General features: G+C 56.1%; 1 protein-coding gene across 2 annotated transcripts in view; it reads right to left on the minus strand.

Moving 5' to 3' along the window:
- The window catches only part of MACROD1 (mono-ADP ribosylhydrolase 1), a 142681-nt gene that overhangs the window by 104242 nt on the left and 18107 nt on the right, over nucleotides 1-20332 (minus strand). The window lies entirely within an intron of this gene.

Genomic DNA, 20332 nt, shown 5'->3' on the forward strand with positions numbered 1-20332 from the left:
ACGGGAAATTGAGGTCGGATACCATAATTTATATACACAAAAATGCCAGATTGGGGGGGAGCGGGGGCCACGGGGAGGGAGTCCGGGAAAGACCTAGAAATAAGGAGAAAAAAATGTTCTTTGGGGGAACTGGAAAGCTACTACCTGTACCACCATCCGCGTCAATCCTGTTTGCTTTGGGGCTAGAAATATAAAAGAACTGTCAAATGAAAAGCAAACAGCCTTTAAAAACGGAAGAAAACAAAACCCAAAGGCTCGGCCTTCTCTTCTCAGGCTGCTAACTGTTGGCGCTCGGGAGATTTTTCAAGCTTTCTTCAGAGGGAAAAAAGGGGGGATGGCGAGGGAGGGGGGAAGATACACTTCTCCCCCCCAATCTCCCTCCCAGTTTTTGACCCTGACCACTTCCTTGATGGGTCCGCAGAAAGATGGCCCGGCTTCCCCTCATTAGCCGAACAATTTGTAGCCGATTAAAGAAAGACTTTTTGCTATCGCGAACCCCGATCTGGTCCATGCCCGATCTTTGGTAAATGGCAGAACTAGCTTCCCGGGTCCGCTCGTGTGCCTCCCTGTGCGCCCCTGCAGACCGACAACAGGTAGAGAGAGCAACAGGGATGGTGGTCGTAGGTCTTGGTCTGGGCCGGTGCGAGCCGGCCGCCTTTCGCATGATGCACCCTTCCCCCAAGAGAGGCTCCTGCCTCCAGGGAACAAAGTGTGGGAGGGGTGGGAGTGGGGAGGAAGAGCACTCACAGTCTAAGGGGGGATGGGAAATGGGAGGTGGGGCTTCAGGGAGGGAAGGGGAAGGGGCCACTCAGGGGCTTCTATCGCGTCTCGGGTTCTGTCACCGGCGTGGTGTCACATTCTCCACGCCGGTGGCAAGGATCGCTTCCGGGACTGACAGGGTCCCCTCCGGGGCCATCGGGGAGCATCTTTACCCACAGCTATAGGGCAGAGAGCTGCTCAGGTTTCAAAAAGAAGAATCAGCAGGACATGGGTTCGAAGAGGCAGCTGAGAGAGAGATCAATTTCTCAGGAAAACCCTGGCTGAGAACCACCCGACGGAGGCAGGAGCTCGCCCGCCCTCTGGGTCCCGCGGAGGGCTGTCTGCTCCCCATCTGAGATAAAAACCCCAGCCTCCTGCCAGCCTGGGCTCCCAACTTTGGGGGCACTAGCCCTGCTCCTGGCCCTGCCGTCAGTGCCATCCCCAGCGACCAGCCCACGGCGCGAGCAACTACAGGGGGGGCTCCGAGCTTGCGGCCTCACGGCTGCCCTGGTGCCCGCTCCAGCCCATGAGACGAGGGCCCCCTTCCCCGCCACAGAGAAGCTTCCAGAAAATGCCATCTTAGCACAAGAGAATGAAAAGGCCCAGGCTCCCCGGGAAGGCGCTTCTCTGAGGCGCAAAACCCACCACCTCCTGCGAGAGAGAAGCAGGCCGGGAGCCTCAGGAGAGGGGACAGGGAGGCAAGCTGAGGGAGCCCCTCCCCCCCCCGCACGAACGCCAGCCCTCTCCCCGAACAAAGCCACATCTCCTTCCCGACTGTCCCCACCGCCGCCCCTGCCCATTAAATGGGAAAGGAGGCCGTGAGAGAAACAGCAAAGCCTTAACTTCCCCACAGCACACTGGCCAGACTCCATCCCCCTCCCGCACGCGCTCTCTGTCTGTCCTTGTCTCTCTCCGTTTCTGTCTCCCTCTGTGTGTGTGTCTGTCTCTGTCTCTATCTCTCCGACTGTCTCTCTCCCTGCCTCTCTCTGTGTCTCTGTCCATTTCTCAGTCTATTTCTCTGTCTCTCTCTGTGTTTCTGTGTCTCTCTGTGTCTCTGTCTCTATCTCTCCCGACTCTGCCCATCTCTGAGTCTGCTTCTCTGTGTCTGTCTCTGTCAGTGATTCCACGCTCCTATTGGGGGGGTCCTAAAACTGCAGAAGTCCCTCAGTCACTGGGATGCCGGGACTCGGGGGCACCGTCCTGCCTGGTCCGCCTGTGAAGGTTGGGGGGCAAAGAAGCTGGCACCCATTTTACCCACAGTGCCCCCCGACCCTGTGCTCCCCAAGGGGACAGTCCCTTTACCAGCTCCGGCAGAAGCCGAGTCAGAAGCACCTCCCAGGCCGGGGCGGCCCCTTCCTCCTCCCATCGGGATAAAGATCCCAAGGGCCCCCAAGCCCTCCTCAAACCGTCTGGGCTCAGCAGTGACTGAATCGAGGACGTTTTCTGTTCTTCTCCCACCCTAAGACCAGACAGGCCCCAGGAGGCAGGTAACCCCCTCGGCGGGAGGCCGGCATCCAACGACAGAGGCTGCCAGCAGCCGGTCCGCGGCTGAGAAGGAGTCCATCCATCCAACAGTCAGTCAACAAGCAGTGAGTGAGGCCCCCGCCTGTGCCGAGGCTGCCCCGAGGAGCTGCCGGTCTGACGACCCGATCCCTGGGCGCGGGAGACATTCAGAGGGACCCGGGATCCGAGGGGGCGACTCCGGGCACGTCCCGATCACTCTGGACCTCAGTGCCTTCATCTGTGAGAAGCGGGGGTCAGGCCAGTCTCTGATCCGTGACTCCATAGCTGGAGGGTCACCGCCCGGAGGTCAGCAGGCCGCTCCCCCAGAGAAAACTTGGACCGGTCCAGAGGTGGAACGAGCCACCTCGGGGAGGTACCGAGCAGCCCATCACTGCAAGTATTCAAGCAAAGGTGATATGGCCAAATGTGCTGGAGAAGGAATTCTGGTCCAGTGCGGGGGAGGCTATTTACACCCCGGAAATTCTACGGGATGAAAAAAAAGCTGGGATGGTATCTCTATGACATGATGTCATCTGGTCCTCCAAACACTTGGTCAAGTCAGTACTTCCACAACACCCATTTTACAGATGAGGAAACTGAGTTTACACCTTAAGGGACTCAGCCCAGTCACACAGACAGGCCCACCACCAGGACTTCCCTCGGACAGCCGGGGGAGCCTCTCACTACGAGTGGACACCATTGGGCCTCCGCTTCCATTATCTCCACAACTAGAGGCTGTGGGTCTGAGGTCGCCCCTGAGCTCGGGCCCTTCTAACTCCAGGCCCGTTGCAGCGCCAACTAACTGCCCAGAAGCTCCTGCCCCATCTGAGACCCCCGGCCGGGAGCCCGCCTGCCGGCTACTGGGCACTCTGCTGGCCACCGGGAACCGGAGCTTGGGGCAACCTTGGAATCCTCCGCTCCGGCCTTCTCATTGTACAAATCAACCAACCAACTAACAAGCATTGATTAAATGCCTGCTGAGTACCTGGCATTGCTCTAAGTGCCGAAGATTTAGAACTTGGAGGAAATGCAAAGCTCTCTAGTCCCAACTTCCTCATTTTCCAGAACAATCAACAAATAAGCATCTATTAAATACCTCCTGTGTACCAGGCAGTCACTGTGCAAGGACCTACAGGAAACTTAGAGAACTGTAAAGATCAATCGACAAATAAACACTTATTAAACACGTATGGCGTACCAAGCCAGCAATGAGCTAGGAGCTTGGAGAAAACTTAAGAGATCTCTAGTCCAATCTCCTCAATTTATAGAGCAACAAATAAGCATTTATTAAGTACTCACTGTGTGCCAGGCAGGCAATGAACTAAGAGCTTGGAAGAAACTTAAAGATGTCTAGTCCAGTCTCTTCCTTTTACAGATCAATCAACAAATAAGCATTTATTAAACACTTACTATGTGCCGGGCAGGCAATGAGCTAAGAGCCTGGAGGAAACTTGGAGATCTCTCATCTAATCTTTTCATTTTACAGATCAACAAATAAGCATTTATTAGATACATACTGTGTACCAGGCAGGTACACAGAGCCTGGAGGAAACTTGGGGGCCTAGTCTATTCTCCTCATTTTACAGATCAACAAATAAGCATTTATTAAATACATAGTGTATACCAGGCAGGCGATGAACTAGGAGCTCGGAGGAAACTTAGACTCCTAGTCCAACCTCCTCATTTTACAGATCAATCAACAAGCATGTATTAAACACCTACTAAGTGCCAGATACTGTGCTAGGTACTAGAGACAGACAAAAGCAAATCAGACTTTGCTAGGCCCCAGCGGTGGCCGAGGCAGAGACGCGCCAGAAATGCAGCCCTCGCCACGCCGGCCCTCTACGCGGCAACGCCGCTGGTCTCCGGGGCCCTTGCCTGGATGAGGTGGCCTCTGAGTTAATGCAGCTTCTCCTCCATTTTAGATTTGGGCTTTTTAAAAAACAACCCCCCCCAAAAAAAAAAGCCAGATTTTTTTCCTGGTTAAGTGGCTTAGCCTTGATAGTAATTAGATGCAGTGATTACAATCTCCTTTCTATTACATTGCAATTTTCCTTTAAATTTTCTCTAGGAAAAAAAACCCCATCCCAAGGAAGCAGAGAAAGGAGGCCCCAGAAGCTGCTCATTTGCATCGGGCGAATGAGGGCTCTTGTGAGCCAGAGCTCGAGAGAGGGGGCCGACGTATGGAATGCTTAAGAGATTACTAAGAATAAAATCTATTAATTAGTCATACTCCATTCTGCAGACATGATGTGCATCAAAAGCCTCTTTTCTTCCCTTTTCCCCCCTCTCCCCTTCCACAGGCGGCCGCCTCCATCTTCTAATCTAAATTGGCTCTTTGAGGCCTGCCAGGCTCCATGTCAGAACAGGAGGGGGATGGGGCTGGGATTGGACGCCCAGACCAGCGGGATCCCGGAGGGTCGGGCCCGGGCTGCGCCATTCCCTCCACTTTCTGCTGCTCATCTCTTCTCAGAGGGCTGGGAGGCTCAGGCCTCAGGAGAATGAGAGGCGGTTTGGGGGGGCTGCAGGGCTCCCCCCAGCCACACAGACCCTTAGTCCTCCCAGCAACGCCGGCCATGGATCCGGGCCTCTACTTCAGGGGTTCTCAACCTGAGATCCGAGAACCCCCAACTGTGGAAACTTGGATGGAACATAAATTATACCCTTTTTTTTTCCAATAACCTGCAACTGAAATTTAGTGTTTCCTTCAAATATTTAAAAACCTTCCTCTGAGAAGGTATCTAAGTTTCACCAGCCAGCCTGCCAATGGGATCCACGAGACCAAAACCGCTAAGACAATCGGCCGGCCTGGAGAGGGAGCGGGAGACAAAAGGGACAAGGGACACGGTCCTCTTCCCTCATCCCAGATTTTATTTTACTTTTAAGGGTAAGAAAACATAAAATGGGCTGGAGATGGAAAGAAGGTAAACATAGTGAGATCAAAACAAAGGTACGGACATCGTGCAGGGTGGCGGGATGGAGGAGAGATGCTAGACGCTGGAAGCTGTTGTAAAAGCACAAGACTGCAGAAGGGAACAAGGAAGAGCAAATTCCCTCTCCCAGCAGCCACTGGGCTGTGACCACCTCAGCACAGCTCTTCCCTGAATTCCCAACTAACCCTTCACAGAGCATTACCCATAACCCCTCACAGACGCACTTCCCATAACAAGCATCCTTCTAGGGATTCAGAAAATGAGCTGGCAATCTGACTTCCTCCGAGAAAGTTCTGTCTGAAACCGACACCGCAGGGCAGTGGCCTGGGAGACGGTCGGGCAGCGTGGGAGGCAGGGGGACCAAACCGGACCTGTGCTCCACAGAAAACCCTGTCTCGGGGATCCCGGGCCTCTGCCCAGTGAGGAAACTGGACTCCACGAACCAGGGGCTTCTCCACCAGGACAGTTCTGTGCGCCTCTTTCCGGTCCAGAGATGAAATATCCTACCCTGGGAAGAGAGCATGGGCTCCACACATCTCATCAACTTGTAAAAGACGCATTTCAGGCTGGAAGAGGGGTCTCCCCCCAACCCCCCTCCAACAACACTGTGATCAACACCTCTATTTTAAAGATGAAGAAACTGAGGTTCAGAGTGGGGTGCTGGCTGGGCCAAGGTCACAAAGCAGGAAGAGTGAACCCAAGTCCATTTCTTTTTTCCATTTAGCGAGACTTGGGTCCCACCGACCCGCCAAAAGGTCAATAATCAAAGGCTCGAAGTAGGGAAAGGAGAGTTCTTCAGGCCAGGCTCCTCAGCGAGAGCATCTCCCATGTTACTAAGTGCCTAGGCTAAGAGTCAAATTGCTCTTCCTTTCCACCAGGCCAGGAGAGGCTCCATGAGGCTGCTTACTTTGCCGGCTCCAATCGCTCTGCTGCCACGAGCACTCTCTCACCGGCGGCTAAGTTAAGAGGGCCGGGCCCTCCCTGGGCTAAGAAAGGCAAAAGCAGGTTCTGGCCTCGAGGAGCTGCCCGTCTAAAGCATCCTCTTCCTACCCAGCCGCCCGCTGCAGGAGAGGAAGAAGAGGGAAGTCCTGAGCCCGACAGGAAGGTGGAGAGGCTCGAGAAAGAACAGAAAGCTCAGGAGCCCAAGCAAAGAGCCAGGAAGAAACAGCTCCGTGCTCGAGGCCCGCCTCGGGCCCCTCTGGCTGACAAAAACCCTAAGGAAAATGAAAGGGGCAAAAGGATGCCCCTCTCCCGTGTTGGCAAGATGCCGGGCAGCACGGCTCACTTTCTCTGGGGAGCCAGACCCCTTCCCTCAAATACTAAGCAAGACTTACTCCCGTCTAGGGAACGTGGGCCACAGGCCGGGCACGCAGCCTGCAAGATGGAGGCGCTGGTTCACTTGTTGAGAGCAGGGGGTGCAGTGCAGAGAAGGTGCCGTTGGCTTATTTGTGAAGGAAGAGGCTTGAGATCAAATTATCTTTTACACCCAAGAGTCTGCCACGGACTAGGCTGAGTCGGAGGCCCTGGGTGTAAATCCTGAGTGCTACTCGCTCCCTATGTGAGCGATCAAGGACAGATCAAGGTCATATCTCTGGGTCTCAACTTCCTCATCTGTAAGACAAGGTGGGGCATTAGGTGGCACATTGGATAGAGCACCAGTCCTGAAGTCAGGAGGATCTGAGTTCAAATTTGACACGGAACACTTCCTGGCTGTGTGACCCTGGGCAAGTCACTTGACCCCAACTGCCTCAGCCAAAAAAAAAAAAAGATTGGGGGCATTAGACTAGAGTCTCCACAATCCCTTTCAGCCCAAACCTCTGCTCTGTTAGGTGTGATACAACTCCTTGAAGGGGGAAGGATCTTTTTTTTTGGCGGGGGGTGGGGGGGGGGCGGATTTAATCTGCCAAAGCGAGAGCCTCCGAGAGCAGCTGGGAGATGTCTCTCCTAAACCCCAGTGGCCTGAGCCCTGCCAAGCTACCCTGGGGGAAACTCTTATTCCAGGGCTTGCCAGGTTAAGTAAGGGGAGAGAGGCTGCTCACCATCTCTCCCCGTCCATACCCATGAGGCTCGGGGGCTGCAATAGCGGTTTCTGGCACAGGATGGCCCCGTTCCATCTCAGGAAGATACTATTTAGGCAGAGAAGTGGAGCGAAGGCTGCTCCCCCAGGGCTCCCCCGCTTCCCGGATGGGGTTCGGCGTGTTTAGGAGAGGAGCAGGACCCGGCGCCCTCAGGCCTCCGTCTGGCTCGCCATTTCCGGAGCTGGTCCCTTAGGGGCTGGTGGTTCTCTCTAACGGGTCTGGGCTCCCAGGCTCCCATTGTTGGGAGGGGTTGGGTAGGGGAAAGAAACCAAAGGTGAGGAAAGAGAAACTGAGGTTCTCACAAAGAGTAGCCAAAAAGTCCATCCCAAGCAATGTCTCGGAACTGGGAGCTCTCCTGCTTTAAAGTCCTACCACCCAAACCGAGAACTTCGGGGGCTGGAGACTGCTTTCCATCTGGGGTTCATATCACAATCCTATGAGGTACTTACTTACTATCCCCATTTTACAGATACAGGGAAAGGGAATAAGCATTTATTAAGCGCCGACTGTGTGCGTTCCAGATATTATCCCATTTGATCCTCATGGTCTCCCAGGGAAGGAAGAAATGAGGGCTTTGAGCCTCCAGGAAGCAGTGATTTAGTCAAGGTCACACAGTTAGCAAATGTCACACATGAGACTGAACCTGTGGCAGAGTCAATCTCAGGCTTGCCTTGGCTCACAAAAGCATCCGCAGGGGCCCTCAAGTCCAGCTAGGGAAAAACGATTCGGAGGAGAGAGGACCGGGACAGCCCAGCGCTAGAAAGAACGCTGAATCTGGAGTCCCAAGACCTGGATTCAAGTCTGGGCTCCACCGCTTACTGGCTGGGCCTCAGTTTCCCCATCTGTGAAGGAGACCGACTTAGGTCCCTTTCAGCTCTGTACTTACACTCTTTCTCTCAACAATCACTTACTACCTATCATCCCTTCAGGTCTCAGTTTCCCCATCTGTAAAATGAAAGGATCAGAGGTCCTTTCCAATTCCAAGTTGGGTCTGGGTGGCTCTCTCAGGCCGGCTGCTCTTCTCTAGTCAGATCCTCCCTGATCTGACTCCTCTTGCTCTCTCTCTCTCTCCATCCCCATAATCCACTTCTCCAGCCCAGCACACTCTTCTCCCTGGCCTGGTCCTTGGCCGCCTGAGGCACTTTTATTTCTCATGCATTTCTTTGAAATGTAGCATGTCTTTGGCTAAAATCCCCCATTTGCTTTAAAAAAAAAAAAAAATTCTCCTAGCTTTTAAAAAAAAATTTATTGTGTGTCCTGGTTTCAGAAATTCAATTATCCCAAGGCCCATAGTCAGTCCCACCATCACGCCATAAATCTGCCTCAGAGAGATGCCAAGGGGCCTCCTCCGACTTCTCCTTTTCCACAAGCCGCCCACAAGGGCAGGTGGGAGATCCGCCGGCCCGTCCGGCCTTCCTCCGCGGAAGGACCCAGGCGGCCTCTCCCCGCACAGGCGACCGGAAGGCGGCGGCCTCGGGAGTCGTCTCAGGTCCCACGGCTGAGCCCCGAGTCTCTGGCCTCGACCTCCCTTAAGGCTCGGAGCCCACCGACCGCTCTGGGTTGGCATTCGGTGCTCTCCAGCACGCAGGGCTCCCCAGAAGCAGAAATCCTGGAGACGGCCCCGCCCTCAGCCTCGCCTTCCCATCCTGCCCTCAGCTTCTGATGATCTATATATGTATGTGTATATATGTATGCATAGATATATTTCAAACGAGTTAATGTATGTAAAACATTTTGCAAATCTTAAACGCTATATAAATGTCAACTCTCGGTACAATTATTTTAAAAGCCAGGCCAAGGACGCATCTGATCTGGGGATTCTAGGGCTAAATCTGGAAAGCGCACCGCCTTCTTCCTGGTCTCCACCACACGCCCATCCGGCCTCCAAACCTAGCCTCCGTCCACCCCTGAGGGTCAAAGGGCCGCTCTGCGGCGGTCTGTGCGGGGCCGTCGTGGCTGCCACCGTCCCTGACTCCCTCTCACTGCTCAGCAAGGGTCCAGATGTCCAGCTTTTGCTATCCCTGCCCGTCTTGGGTCCCCCCTCCAGACGTCTCCCCTCTGAGGGGGCTCCTCTCACTGGGCTCATCCTGGTCACAACCAGAATGTAAAAGACGCGAGGGTTGCCCTGAGAAAAGATGCCAAGGGTGAGGTGTCCTTCCAGTGTCATCCTGACTCCCGGAGGCCCCATAGATCCATCATATGAAAAGGCTGCTCCTTCTCCCTAACCATGTTTTTTTTCTCTAGTGCTATCAACCACTGTTTTCCAGGCCCAGCTTTTTGCCCACTCCGTGACTCAGTTTCCCTCTCTGAGAGAAGAGAATCGCATTCCCAGAAGGGGGAAGGGAACAGGTATCAGCGAGCTGCCAGGCATTCACGGTAACTGATAAGCTACGGCAGCCCAAATAAACACCCGCTGGCTTTCCTGGAAGCCCCCTGTAGGGGTTGCTGTGGCGCCTGAGCCCTCCCACCCGGGAAAGGGGATTGAGCTCATTCTCCATGCAGCTAACCAGGAAAAAGGGCCACAAACCAATTCTGGAGAGAGCCAGCGGGTGGGCACGCCGACCAGCAGCCCGAGTGTCCCCCCCCTCCTGGGGCTGAAGGGACTGCCCAAAGCGGCCCGAGCCTCAGCGCTGACCTCTCGCTTAGCATCTCCAGTGTGCTGTTTTGGGGTGGGACAACTGAGGCGACCCCAGCTTTGGACATCCCCCTTCTGAACAGTTATCCGTGTGAGCAAAAAGCGGGGCCGCGGGCGATCTTGGCAGAGACACCGGTCCAGCTGCCCGGGCCTGTCACACCGTCACGGGTCTGCTCTGGGGGCGAGGGAGCCGCAGCTGTGAACGCGGGGGCTCCTGCAGCCGCCGTGGAGGGAAGCGGGGCTCCGGGGCCTGCTGGGCTAGAAGCAGATGCTAACAGGTACTTACAGGCAACCTGGCATCTGACCTATTAAGTAATTATGTCCCTGAGTGTCCCTGAGGAAAGGGGATGTGTGAGAAAAAGAGAGACAGAGAAATACAGAGGAACAGGCAGTCCGAAATAGACAGAAACAGAGACAGAGAGAAATAGACAAAGAGAGACAGAGACAGAGAAACAGAGACAGAAATAGAGAGAAATAGAGAAAGAGACAGAGAGAAATAAGCAAAGACAGAGAAATAGACAAAGACAGAAATAGAGAGAAAGACAGAGAGACAGAAATAGACAGAGAGAAATAGAGCCAGAGAGAGAAATAGACAAAGAGAGACAGAGACAGAGAAACAGAGACAGAAATAGACAGAGAGAAATAGACAAAAAGAGACAGAGAGAAATAAGCAAAGACAGAGAAATAGACAGAGAGAAATAGACAAAGATAGAGAAATAGACAGACAGAGAGACAGAAATAGACAGAAAAGAGACAGAGAGAGAAATAGATAAGAGACAGAGACAGACAGAGAAAGAATATCCTGGGAGGAAGGTTATAAACCGTTTTTTCTGGAAAGATGGCTCCACTGCATGGCGTCCCCCTTTAAAAGAGGCTCATAATCCTATAAGTGTCAGGAGGGCTGAGCAGTAAGAAACGCCATGAAGACTGACCCCGCTCCCCAATGCAGGCTCCCCATCTGGAGGCCTCTGGCCGGCCCTGCCGCGCCTTCTCTCCCTGGAGCCGGGGCATCTCCAAGGGGCAGCGGATGCCATTGTCAGGGCGAGCGAGGGAAAGCTCCCCACCTCTCTGGGCAAGCACAGCCACTCCATCCCTGGCCAGCGTCCTGCCCGTGGCTGCTCCTCCTCCTCACCTCCGCTTCCTCCCTGGTCCCCCTCTGCCCCGTGCACAGCTGCATCTTTCGGGCCCCTCCTCGGCCGCTCGGAACACCAGAGCGGGCCCAAAAGCGGTAGCTCGCAGACCCTCCCCGGCCCGGCACAGGGAGCAGGTGACGCGCGGGGGCAGCACCTTCAGAGCAGGGGAGTGTCCCGGGCTTAGCCCCCCACGGCCGCCGACTGGGCTTTATGGTTGCCCCGCTTTTCTCCCCTTCCTTTTTAAGGACAAAACTATTTCCTGAGACAGGCCGTGGTGGGCAGACTGCTGCTGCTATGGTACGGGACCGGGCACCTGCAGAGCCGGCGGGCAGGGACACAAGGGAAGCCGAACGCCCCGTTTCTGTCCAGCCGCAGCTGGGGCCTCGGTCTCGGCCTCCCTCCACCCAGAAAACCCGCGGAGACCCCACAAACCAAAGTGCCCGGCTGCCCCCCTCCGGCCTCCTTCTTTGTAGGTGCCTTGAAATTTTCACTGTTGAAACGAATGTGTTTAATCCCTTTGTCCTTTTTTCATATAAAATGTACAAGTTACACTTCCTTGTGCTTTCTTGAAATAAATAGAAAGATTTAACTTTTACAGTCGTCTCGAGCTCGTGTGTCCGGCCGAATCCCCGTCTTCCCAGGCTGAGCTGCGGCTTTTTGCGCTAACGTGCCCCCGGAGGCGCGGCGGGCAATGCCCTGAGCTCCCCCTCACAGGCCGGATGACCAGGGTTAGGTGGGGTGTAGGAAGAACCCCTTTTCTGGTACAGAATGAACCCGATGACCCCAAAGATCTGGGGTCACCGGGATGTAAACATTCACCAGCCGCACTTGCTCGTCTATTTCCCTTTCAACACTCATTGAGTCAATCAACAAACACCCCACAGACGAGCTTGTATTGATCGGCTACGAAAGGGATAAGCACTGTGATGGGTGAGACTGCATGCTTCAGAAGTGCAAGGGGTCTCCCACCCAAGAACCCTGACCGTGGAGGGTGAGCGCCGGATTGTTTCACGTGCTCCCCCCAACCCCTGTGGGATGGGAGAACTAAGGCTGGGAGGTCAACGGACCGATACCAAGGGTGGACGTGGGAGGGACCAGGGAGCGCGATCGTCCTCCCGAGCTCCAATCCAGGCTCAGACACTCACTAGTTGTGTGACTCTGTTTGCCTCAGTTTCCCCGTCTGTCAAATGAGCCAGAGAAGGCAACGATGGCCGCTCCAGGAGTGGCTGAGAAGACTCTGAGAAAACCTGCCCTTAGGTCCACCATTCTAGCTGCTGTCCCACAGACTCCAACCGATGAATCAAGGGGCGTTTTTAAGCGTAGATTCTGCTTCAGGCCCCGCGCCCGTGCAAGGAAGACAAATCCAAGAGCGCCCACGCCCCCAAAGGGCGTCCATCGGGGGCCCGAGCACGGGCCACACAGGGCCGCTCTGTCCCCCATCCGACTCGCTCCATAGTGAGCAGTGGATTATCGGCGGGGGGGAGGAGGAGGCAGGGAGGCAAGTGCTGGAACACCGGGGAGTCTGGGAAGCCCCCGGCGGGTTCTGCCCCTGGGGTCGCTCAGGCCTTCACGCCGTTCTTCCCTCCCCCAGCCTGCTCTAGCCTGCGCTCGCCCCTCCAAAACGAGGGGGAGGAGAGGAGAAAACACCATTTTTCACCAGGCTCCCGGTTGTTAATGCTAAATTTAACTTAAAATCGGAGCTCATTACTTCTGCATTAGATCTGTTTCACGTCTGGCTACGGGTTAATGGCTTTTCCTTCTGCTCAAACGAAACAAAGATATTTCTCAACCTGGAAACATGACGTGACGGAGGCCGGTCCCGTCAGAGGCTGAGGCACGGAGGCCGGGAGGCCGCTCCTCACCCCGGGAGTGCCAGCCTGGCAGCCCCGGGCCGGGTGGGGGGGCAGGGGAAGTGGGGATGGGGGCGCGGTGACGGGGGCCCGGGGAGGGCTTCCAGGGCCGCCATGCTGAAGGCCCAGCCTCTGCTGCTCAGTCAGGCTGAAGCTCCCTGCCTGAGGCCCAAGTCATGAAGCAGCAGCCTCCCAGAAAGCCCTGGGGCTCGGGGGGAGGAGGGGGGCAGCCTTTCCTTGGAATTCTGGATGTCATGGATGTCAGGGCCGGGGGCCTGAGAACAGGTGAGGGATCATATCCTCAGGAAGCATTTTACAGAGGAATGTGAGGCACAGAAGGCTGTGGTTTCTCCAGGAACAGGAATCCCTGTTCCCAGGGACAGGCCCAGGCTGCCACCACCAGGGCCGGGCGCGGCTCGGCTGCCCACAGAGAGGGCCCTGCCTGTTCTCTGCATTTCTGCCCCCGGGGCCGAAGCCCCAGCCGCCTCACCCTGGTTAGCGCCCAGCCCAGGGCTTTCTCTCGGACCCAAGCCCCGTCCGCGCCCCGCTCTGTGCTGACGGTCTGATGGCCAGCGTCCTCCCTCGGCCCTCCCGGCTGCCCCGCTCTCCCCCCGACGGCGGGCCTACGGCCTTCCTGGCGCTGACGGCCCAATGAAAGCCCGCGTCCCCTCGGAGATCCACGGGGGCCTGAAACCTTATTTGCACGGCTGCCAAAGCGGGAGCGAAGCAATCCCGGCTCCAGCCCGGCCGCTCAGCGCCGCATCGGAGACGGGCTCATTAACGGCAGCCGCGGAGACGTTTCAGGTGTTAAGTAATTTACGGCCGCCCAGAATCCGGCAATGGAGGCTTTTATCATTTTTATTTACTCGGGCCGTGAAGGAGCCGCTTCTGCTGCTCTGTGGAGGGGGGGACTCCCCTCCTCCGCAGCCCCCCCAACCTTCCCCTCCCCTCCTCGTGACCAACCACAGCCCGTCACAGCTCCTTCCTCATCTCCCCTCTGGGGCAGGACTGACACAGGTGCCCCTGCCGGGCGGCCTCAAACAGAGCTCCTCCAAGATGAGGCTGTGCTTCCATCACGCACACACACACGCACACACACATACAATCATACAATCACATACAACCACCCTCACAATCACACACAATCACAATCACACACACACACACACAATCACACTCACAATCACACAATCACATATAACCATACTCACAATCACACACAATCACACAATCACATACAACCACACACACAATCACACACACACACACAATCACATACAACCACACTCACAATCACACACAATCACACTCAAATCACACAATCACATACAATCACATACACACAATCACACTCACAATCACACAATCACATACACACAATCTCACTCACAATCACACAATCACATACAATCACACACACAATCACACACACACACAATCACATACAACCACACTCACAATCACACACAATCACACAATCACATACAACCACATACACAATCACACACAATTGCACAATCACAATCACAATCACACGCACACAATCACACTCACAGTCACACACAATCATACACACTCACATACACTTGCTCCCTCAGCTTACCCTGACTGGGCCAGGACCCCCACGCTCACACCCTGAACCCCCTGGGGAATGACTCACAGCCTTCATAGCTGACACTTCAGGTTTTCCTTCTCTTCCCGCGGGGTTCCCACACAACCCTGGGAGGGAAACGTTGTTTTGCTCCCATTTTAGAGATGGGAAAGCTGAGGTGCAGAGAGATGCCCAGGGAGAGCTGCTCCCCAGAAAGATCCCTCCCCATCCTCTGGCCAGCCAGAAGCCTTGGGGGCCTGGAGCTTTGGGAAGGAGGCATCAGGCTGACCCCCACAGAGGGGCTTTGGGCTGGGAACAACACCACCCCCACCAAGCCTGGGCAGCAGCGGGCACCCAGGAGAGAGCCAGAGGAGATGGGCAGGAGGGATGCTGCGGGCAGGAGGGATACCACTGGGAGGAGGGATGCTGCGGGGAGGAGGGATGCCGCGGGGAGGAGGGATGCCCAGTGAAGGCCGAGCCCCTGGCTCTGAGGCCCTGTGGAGAGCCGGGAGATGGCCCACGTGGGGCCAGCCAGATGATTCAAGGACTCGGGCCGAGCTCCGCCGGGACTGCGGCTGTGAAATATGCTCCTGCTCCCTCCTCTCTCTAACTCAGCATGGATGGCAGCTCGGGGGAGGGGGGAGGATCCAGCCACATCCTGCTCCAGTCCTCAAGGCCGGGAGCCCCGGGCGGGCCCAGCCCCTCCTGCCCCAGAACCTCCCCAGGCGAAGTCGGTGGAGAGTGATCCCTCTTGGGGGGAGCGCCCCAGGGCTGCGTCCGGGACTCCAGACCCTGAAAGGCTAATTTCTAGACAAACGCCTCGGCCTGCCTGCCCCCCTTTCCAACGAGGCGCCGGACTAAACTGCCGCCTGAGGTCCCTCCAGTCTAGCATCTCTACTGGGAATGCTGGGAAGCTTCTCGATGGCAAAGGCAGGAAGTCAAGTTCTCTCCAGAACGGCCCTGCACTCCAGGGCAAGCTCGTAGTTCTCACGACAATCCTGGAAGGGGGCGTCCCCGGTCCCACAGGGGAGGGGGCTTTCTGAAGCTCAGAGGTTCAGAGGTCACTTGTCCAAAGGCACACGCTGCAAAGTACATGAGGAAGGGCTTGACTTCCGGACTACAGGTCAACGAATCCATCAGCAAGGGATAAGCATTTATTAAGCACCTACTGTGTGCCAGACTCTAGAGAAGAACACTTTCTGTGCCCCGGGGATCTTATATCATTCTACCAGGGAAGACAGGTGGACATACATAAATATATGCTACGTGGGGCAGCTAGGGGGCGCAGTGGATAGAGCCCCAGCCCTGAAGTCAGGAGGACCTGAGTTCAAATGTAATCTCATTCACTTAACATTTCCTGGCTGTGGGACCCTGGGCAAGTCACTTACCCCCAATTCCCTCAGCAAAAATAAATAAGAAAAACATATGCTAAAATTATGGAGGGAAGAAGGGTGCACGGGGGGCTAAAAACAATCAGGAAAGAATTAGTAGAAAAGGAAGTGCAATCTAATCGCTTTTGCCTCCAAACGTGTGCAATCACTCCCAGTACCCTCTAAATCTGACAGCCTGGGACAAAGCCCCAGTCACCCTACCCTTGTTACGGCACTGCCTCCACACCGTAAGAATTGTAGCCCCACACGCTCACTTCAGGACTCCCCAGCCTTAGGAGGTTTCCCTTTTAAAACAGCAATGTTGGGGGGTCCTCCCCAGGCTGGAATCTGCCTCCAGTTTATTCCCCACCCAAGGGGCTCCACGTTTCCGCAGGAACAGCCCCGGCCGCAGCGCTTTCCCCACACCCATGAGGGCCATGACTTTGGGAGCACGGCTTGAATAGTTCCGCCACGCAGCAAAAGTTGGGGCCCACAGAGACCCAGGGAGCGGGGCTGGCGGGGGGGAGGGGGCGCAGCTGAGATGGGCAGTGAGGGTCTGAGTCTCCTCCCTGCTCCCGCTGGTGAACTGTTCCCCCACAGGCCATCTTTAAACTGTCCCTTTAATTATACAATTAACAGAGAAAGGGGGGTTGGGGGGCCGGGGGGCCATGACCCCCTCCAATGCAGTTTGTGAGACATCGATTTTACGCCAGGCTCACAAACAGCCAGGCTCGTCGGGTCCCCTCCCAAAGGCCCGGGAAAGGTCAGGGGCTCCCTCCTCCCACGGCGAGCATCCTCCAGGAAGGACGGAAACCAGATCGCACCAACCCCCCCTCCCCGGCGCTTCTCCGGGCTTTGCAAGTGGGGTCCCCGCAGGGTCACTACCCACGGAGGAGCCGAGCTTGGGAAACGCCGGAGGAGACTCCGTGGCAACAGTGGGGGGGGGGGGGCGCATCCGGGCCGAGCCCACTCCTGATAAATGGGGGTCACTGGGGGGGCAGCCAACAAAGCCCCTTTCAAGAATCAACGGGCCTGCATCAAACGTGGGATTTCCATCTGATGCTGGGAAGCCTCCCCTGCCTCCCGGCCCCTTCGCCCCCAGACCCCGGCTCCTGCGGCCTGAGGGAGCAGGAAGAAAAGGAGCCTTTCGGATCAGGCAACCGGCTTGGGCCACGGGGCGGCGAGGGCCAGGAGGCCAGGCCAAGTGCTAAGAGAGAAGGGAGGGATAATTATCTGGAATCGGGGAAGTTTCTTGTGCGGGCTGGACCCCAGCTCTGTCTATGGTGGGAGAGGAAGCTCTGGGTAACAGCCCCGGCCCAGAATCTGAGGGAATGCACAAATGCACAAACAAATGAATGAATGCATGCACAAATGAAGAAATGAATGCACGAATGAATGAATGCAGGAATGAAAGGATGCAGGAATGAATGAATGTATGAATGAAAGAATACACAAAAGAAGGAAGGATAAATACTAGACAGCACCTACTATGTGCCAGGTGCTGTACTGAGAGCACTTTACAGACATAGTTTCAGCACCTACTATGTGCCAGGCATTGTCTTGAGTACTTTACAGATATTATTTCAGCATCTACTATGCGCCAGACACTTTCCTGAGCACTTTATGGACTTTACTGATGCTGTTTCAGTACCTACTATGTGTCAGGCGCTGTCCTGAGCACTTTATGGACATTGTTTCAGCACCTACTATGTGCCAGGCCTGTCCTGAGCACTTTACAGACATTATCCCGCTTGTTCTCTCTCCCTCCCCCCCCCAGTCAGAAGCCTCCCTTCACTCTCCAAATGCACCTCCAGGTGCATCCAGGGAATCTCAGACTGAGGAAAGCAGAGAAGTGCAGGAGGAGCGACAGCAACGTTCAGGGGGAGGGACCCAGGGGATCTGGGCGGCCTTGGGACCCACGGGGGGACCAGCCGTGATCCTGGAGGACCCCGAAAGCTCGGCTGAAGATGGCAGACGGGGGCACCGCGTCCCCGGGGATCTGGCTGCCTGACCGAGCGTATCTGGGACCTAAGTTCTGCCGGTTCCTTCCTCCGAGGGGAGAGGACAGGCGGAAGAGAGAGAAAACCAGTGTCCACCAGGCAAAACGTACTAAGAGTGGGGGGCTTTCTTTTTGCCTGAATGCTGTAAAAAGATCAGGCCCGAACCGGGCCCCGAAGAAGGCCCAGGGGAGGCTCCTCCCCCACGGAGCACCGCGGGCCTGTGACAAGCATCCAACGCGAACGCCGCGAGTCTTGCCAAACTTCTGTTCATTTTTTTTTATTATTTTATTTATTTGTTATTCAAGTGGATGGATGGGGAGTGGACACAGCTCCGGCACACGGCCGGGGACCCAGGCGAGCCCGAGTCCCGATTACCCGCGATACGTGAAATGCCTCCTGTTATCGTTGTTTAGTATTAAAGAAGGGCATTCTGGGAGAGGAAAGGAACCGGGCCCCGGGCCCTGGGAGAATTCCTAACTACTGGCTGATCTGGTGATCGGTTTTGTATCAACTTTCAGGTCAAGAAGACCCGAGTTCAAATCCCTCTGTGTGATTCAGGCAGGTCACTGAAGCTCTCTGGGCCCCTCAGTTTCCTCACCATAAAATGAGAACGACAACAGAAAACCCTCCCAGTGAGGCTCAAATGTCCTATTTGTGAAGTACTCAGCAAGTGCCTGGCACACAGTAGGAGCTTCATAAAGGGTTATTGATCGGATAATGATCGCACAGTAGGGCCCCGACAGCCTGGACGTCCCAAGGCAGGGCTGGATTCAGGTCGGTCACTGCCCCCGCCCACCTGGGTGACCTTGAACATGACGGTGTCCCTTCAGCTGGGATCCCTGGGGGGGGGGGACAGAAATGGTGGGAAGGGATGGAGAAGGGGACAGCAGGGTGGGCAGCCCCTCCAGAGACTGCCGGGAGACAGGCCTGCCCTCCCCCACCCCCCTGACCTTGGTGAGGGAGCCCGAGCGCCTGGGACCACCTGCCCTCCCCGCTCCCGGCTGCCTGGGGGAACCCAAGAGTCCTGGGCCCCAGACGGTCCTCCCTCTCCCTCCTGATTAGCAGGGATAATGAGACCTGGCTCCAGCTCAGGGTGTCAAGAGGATTAATTAGCCCTGGATCCGCTTACTCTGAAGAAGATGCAGCTGCAATAACAATCCCAGTGCCCCCCCCCCCCTTCACAGGTCCCTGGGCCTCCTTCCTCCTCTTCCATTGTGACCCCCCCCCCAGGGCCCCTCCTTGGCACACTGCTAGGAGGAAGAGGAAGAGGAGGAGGAAGAGGAGGAAGAAGAGGAAGAGAGGAGGAAAAGGAAGAGAAGGAAGAGAGGAGGAAGAGGAGGAAGAAGAAGAGGAACAGAGGAGGAAAAGGAAGAGAGGAGGAAGAAGAAGAAGAAGAGGAAGAGAGGAGGAAAAGAAGAGAAGGAGGAAGAAGAAGAGAAAAGGAAGAAAAGGAAGAGGAGAAAGAGGAGGAAGAGTTCTCTAGAAGACCCTACTGGCAGCACCCCTTCCCCTGTCCCCAGGGTCGAGGGCCTTTCAGATGACAAAAGTGGGGGCTGCTTCCTCAGCACTAACTCCCTGGCCCAAAGCCCCCCATCCTTGGGCCTTTCTGTTGCCAAGGAAACGGCCCCTTGCCCACCCCCCGGATGCTGGCTCTGCCCGGCCTGCTTCCCCTGCTGCCCGCCGGGCTCCGCCGGAGTTGAGGCTTGTTGGGCGACTGACAGAATGGAAGCTCCTGGACGGCGGGGGCCCCTCTCGGGCTGGAGCCCCGGCTGTTTCGGGGACCGAGGCCCCGAGTCTCTGGGGATCCTCTCTGGATCTCGTCTGTCCGTGAGGATGTCGGCAGCGACCTCCCGTGTGGGGCTGGGAGCTCCCCGAGTTCCACCTTCCCCTACATCCCCCAGTGCTCAGCCCAGGCCTGGCACACAGCAGGGGCTTAATAAGTGCTCACTGACAGATAAATGCACTTCGGCCACGCCTGTGGCCCCACTGGGGTTTTCTCGGCAGGGACACAGGAGAGGCCGGAGTTTCCTTCTCCTGCTCATGTTGCAGATGAGGAAACTGAGGCAGGCGAGGGGGGGTGACCTGCCCGGAGCCCCCGAGCCAGGAAGTGTCTGAGGCAGGGTTCGAGCCCGGGCCTCCCCGCCTCTAACCACTGCTCCACAATGCCCTCCCGTGCTCGCTCCCGGAGCCTCCCGTCCCCGGCAGCTGCAGCCTCTCCCCCTGATAATTAATCAAGGCTGCCACAGCTCGGTCACCAGCGGTAAAGTCTGGCCCGTTACGGCAAACGGAGCTGCCAAGAGGAAGAAGCTGCTGGACAGACAGGGGGACGGATGGATGGGCGGGGAAGGGAGGGGGATGGGGAGGGGAGGGAGGAGGGGGATGGGGAGGGAGAGGGAGGGGGATGAGAGGGAGAGAGAGGGGGATGGGCAGGGGAGGGAGAGGGAGATGGGTGGAGATAAAGATAAAGAGAGAGAAAAGAA

Source organism: Antechinus flavipes, chromosome 6, assembly GCF_016432865.1.
Source record: "Antechinus flavipes isolate AdamAnt ecotype Samford, QLD, Australia chromosome 6, AdamAnt_v2, whole genome shotgun sequence".
Taxonomy (NCBI): domain Eukaryota; kingdom Metazoa; phylum Chordata; class Mammalia; order Dasyuromorphia; family Dasyuridae; genus Antechinus; species Antechinus flavipes.